The following is a 4,461-nucleotide window of genomic DNA, read 5'->3' as shown; positions in this document are numbered from 1 at the left end:
TAATTTTAGAAACATCTATATACGTTACAAAACTATTTACGGGTACCAAAAAATTTCCAGACCATAATTCCGGCAGATTTCTGCACCTGAATATTCTCCATCAAGAACATTTTATTTATCATTTTTACATCACCATCAAGAATATAAATTTCTCATCAATTAAGTTTTCAAACTCTAGAAGTGTAAACACAAACCCATGGAATAAATGGGGGTGATTTAAAAAAGAAATAACAATCTACAGAATACCACTAAATTTCAGATTACCTAACTTAGCTCAAGAACCCAAGTTTCTGAATTTGAAAGCTCAAACATCAGTTAATATAAATCAGTCAGCTTCAGTTGTTAATAAGCTCTATACTGAACAATCTTTTTGACACCAGCACTACCAATGCCCTCATGATTCAACCCCTGGCAGTTCAGAGTTTTTGATTGGTCGGTGCATACAATTGGTTGTGAAATTGTATTTTACAAAACTTAAAATAGACAACTCTTTCCAATAAGCAACAGAACTTACCGAATTTATAGCGCCTAGGTTTGGGTTTCGAAACTCGTTAAGGATATATTCAATCTAACTTAAAAAGGTTAACTACCATCCATTAGCTGCACCTCCACCAGAAGCAAGCAAGTAAGCCTGGAATGGGCACTAAGCTAAGTCTCTAACTGTGGAAGTGTGATCTTCCAGCATGCGAAACCATTGAGTAAGAGAATTCAATTTCACATCAGGTCAAAAAATTGATTAGTAATTTACTTGTGCTATATATCACATCAAGTCAAAAAATTCAGCAGAAACATTAGGATATGCAGGCAGCACATAGGGGTATGTAACAAGAGCTGAACAAAAGATACCTTGGTCAGACAGTTAATGCAAGTAATGAGAGTCTTCTCATCTTCACTGAATAATAATGGCATAGTAACCTGCAAAACCTCAATTAAATGAGAAGTATTTAGTCACAGCTAAAGTAGGTTTTACTAGGAAATACTGGAAAGTTTATACATATGAAACATATTAACTTACAGTTAGGCATATGAATGGATCATACTGAGATAAAAAACTAATGTTAAACACTCCTTTGCTTCATTTGAAACCTAATGACAAATGAAATGAGAATTATTACTCATACAGTAAGAAGCATGACGCTAAAAATTCCAACCTCAATCTTCCATATAATGGATGAGCTTCATTATAAACTAACCAAACCAACTAACAAAGTAGCAGAACAAGATGTCATTAACCTGATAATTAAGCATTTGAAGTTTGAACCATCACAGAAAGAGCAAGTTCCCTAATTTAGGAAACAGAATCGCCAAGCACCTCAAGTACAACAGCTAAGATCTGATTGAAGTACTGCAAAGAAAAAAACTTAGTTTTATCTCAAGTACTCTAAGAAATCCTAAACAGACTGGTGGACAAAAAAAAAATCATGTCTCTTATGTTGATTATTCCCAACACATAAACTTCTATATAAACTCAGATGGACAGAGAGACTACAGTCCCGGATTTGTGATTGAGTGATAAAAGTCGCACTTCCAGCAGTACTGAAGTATGAACGCGTACGTGGATCTTTGGAAGCATGACTCTGATGTGTGATGAAATCTGAGATTCTGACACCGTCACACTGAATATGGTCCTTTCAATTGCATGGTTAAGGTGTTTTTTCACAAACTTAGAGTCTTCCAGTAAATTGCACCAGGCTTTCGATACATATCTGAATCGTAATATTGAATTCACTGGCAACGCAACAAGGATGCTTAGTACAACCGAATACCATGGAAGTGATAAATTCTACATCTGCTTACCAACCAACTTGCACAAGTTCAAATATTTTTCAGCTACTTGCGCCCATCCTCTTTACAATGCAATCTCGAAAACTGCTAGAATAAGACGTCCAACGCTCTATAAAGAGAAACCATCAAAGCAAGATTTAAGATTAGATACTGGAAGCCAGTGCGAGCCTTCAAGCTTCAGTTGCGAAATGTAGCCTTCGAGCAAAACATTTATTTGGCACTGGGTTTCTCCGAGCTTTATTTTGCAGAAATAGGTACAAGGTTTAAATGCTCCACAAGTCTCATCTTGTTTCACTGTCACATATTTACATTTTTTGCTGGGTAAGAACACCCAACAAGGCTCGATATCATCCATTGATGGTATTGGCATAGTAAATAAATATGGTTCCGTGGCTTATATAGTACTGTCTAGTAAAAAGATCAAGGTCAGTTACCTGGAAAGACCCACTTTTCTGATCATATTTCACTAAATTATTGTTTTTCTAAGACGGTTGCAGCAGAGTGGATCTGAAAAATATTACAACACCATCAGTTGCTTGATTCACAGAAAGTAAATGTATAAGTAACTAAACACCAAAGAGTTATAAAACTACCAGGAGACAAACAGTAGGAGTTGATCTAAGTCAACTTGTCGCTCTTCAAGCCTTCTCAATACCTGGAACAAACAAATGTCATAATATTTAAATGAAGAACATAAGAAAGCATTCATATTGAGCACACATATCAACTCTAAATCATAATACTACATAGACTACAATTGTCATTTTGGCACTATCAAGCAAACACAAGTCTAAAGGATCTATAAAACAAGTGGAAGAAAATTTCTAAATTGCAGTTAACAGTGGTCCCTTATTATTTATTCAATGCAAGTCTATAAGTTCTAGAGTTTGCTGAGAGAGGTCATTACAGAATTGCATCAGTATAGTCAAACTTAAGTGTGGATCATAAAACAGAACAATAGTAGAATTTATGCCAAGCCACATCAGTTTAGTTAAAATCCAAACAACAAAAGAAATCTGGTCTTGTCGAGCATGCTACAGGCGTACAACATTTTACTAATGAGTGTAACTGGGCTCGAACAAGGTGTACCAACCACCTAAAAAATTACAATTGTTGGATCAAAATTGACAAACGATTTCCATATGTTTAATGCCCTTGTATGACGAACCAAGCAATCCATAAACAATTGTTTACCTACTACCTAGCTATACAAAGAATTTACACCAACTATAACCCAAAAAATCACAATTACATATTGCAAACAAAAACAAACCTTACCAATTAGATAAAGTAATAAATACCTGTCATTCCAACCACACTGATGATAATAACATTATCCTTCAAAGTAGAAGTATCATCAATTGCAAGTTCCCGCATTGTATTAGAAAACAGATCCCCAATCTATTTCTTTCTCCTTATTAGACTACGCAAAAAAGAAACATCGACAAAAACTTTAATATCATCAGAATACTGTAAACAGAGGTTGTCCATAAAGGAAAAAAAATGGAAAAGAAAAGAAAAGGGGTATTACCTGAGTGTTGTTGGAAGATTCAGCCGAATCAGTCTATCATTACAGGTACTTCCACTGGCTTTGAGACAGAATGTATCTCTATTTTTCCCAATATGAGAATCTTCCCATCAAAACTTTCTAAGCAACAACAACAAAACTTTAGAATTCAGAAAATTTCAATGCAGTTCTCTTCTCAACACGAGTAAAATCACGAAACTTAGAAATTTCTCTAGGACAATTTATCAAATACTATGTCTACTTATTACCCACTCTTACCAGCACCACCAAATATGCTCATCGTCACCACCAAATCAACGGATTTCACCTCTATCACTAACACCGGAGTTCACCTCTATCATTAACACATCCGCCATCAACTCCAACAAAAAAAGAGCACCACCACCGGTAACATCGACGACTTCCACACTGACTTTATCGACAACTCCACCAATCATCCTCAACAACTCCACAAACAGATCGAGTAGGGAAAGAAATACATGGGGGTTTTGTTGAGATAAAACCCTTGATTTCTGATATGTAGGGTTTTAAAAAAATTGGATTATTGAAGATTATATTTGATTTCTAAACATATGGTTACAAGATTAGGGGATATAAAATTTTGATTATGAGATGGGTTTTGAATCAAAGATGCGGTTGGGACTAAGTTCTGAAATCAGGCAGGCTTGACTCGGTGATGAGAGTTGTATGGATATGAAGACTATAAATCTCCTTCTCATACAGAAAACAAGTGAGCTGAAATGAGATGATGGTTTGTTTTTGGTTAAATCCAGGGTTATATAGAGGGGTTTTCTTTTAGATCTGATACATGGGTTTTGATTTTGAGATGGGGTTAGGATTAGTCTTTGATTTGTGAGAGTTGAGACCGGATCTCTGAGATTTTCAGAAGGGAGTTTATGAGGAAGATAAGAAAAAGAAAAAGAGATCCGCAAAAATCCGAGGATTCTATTCACTCCTCAAATCTAAATAAAATATTTTGAAATTAAAACAAAAACAGATAAATAAATAAAAATCCTTGAAAGAACCCAATTTAGAATAACCCTTGGATCACTACCTATATCAACGGTGCACAAAATACTCTCAGTTATTATGAGTTAAATTATAAATGGTGCAACGGATATTTTATTGTGCAACGTATATTCAGTTGC

At 35.0% G+C, this 4,461-nt stretch overlaps 2 long non-coding RNA genes across 2 annotated transcripts; both read right to left on the bottom strand.

The window, feature by feature from the left end:
• Positions 1 to 202: 202 nt before the first annotated feature.
• Positions 203 to 2,215, bottom strand: LOC113353145. Its single transcript, XR_003361105.1, has 4 exons — positions 1,798 to 2,215; positions 1,234 to 1,345; positions 1,016 to 1,086; positions 203 to 915 (listed from the first exon to the last, which is right to left on the bottom strand). It is a non-coding gene; the product is annotated as an uncharacterized LOC113353145 (long non-coding RNA).
• Positions 2,216 to 2,219: 4 nt separating this feature from the next.
• On the bottom strand, positions 2,220 to 4,248 carry LOC113353146. Its single transcript, XR_003361106.1, has 5 exons — positions 3,572 to 4,248; positions 3,317 to 3,433; positions 3,087 to 3,208; positions 2,379 to 2,440; positions 2,220 to 2,292 (listed from the first exon to the last, which is right to left on the bottom strand). It is a non-coding gene; the product is annotated as an uncharacterized LOC113353146 (long non-coding RNA).
• Positions 4,249 to 4,461: the final 213 nt, after the last annotated feature.

Source organism: Papaver somniferum, chromosome 2 (genome assembly GCF_003573695.1).
Source record: "Papaver somniferum cultivar HN1 chromosome 2, ASM357369v1, whole genome shotgun sequence".
NCBI lineage: Eukaryota > Viridiplantae > Streptophyta > Magnoliopsida > Ranunculales > Papaveraceae > Papaver > Papaver somniferum.
Note: the sequence above shows the minus strand (reverse complement) of the source record. Positions and strands in the feature narration are given on the sequence as shown.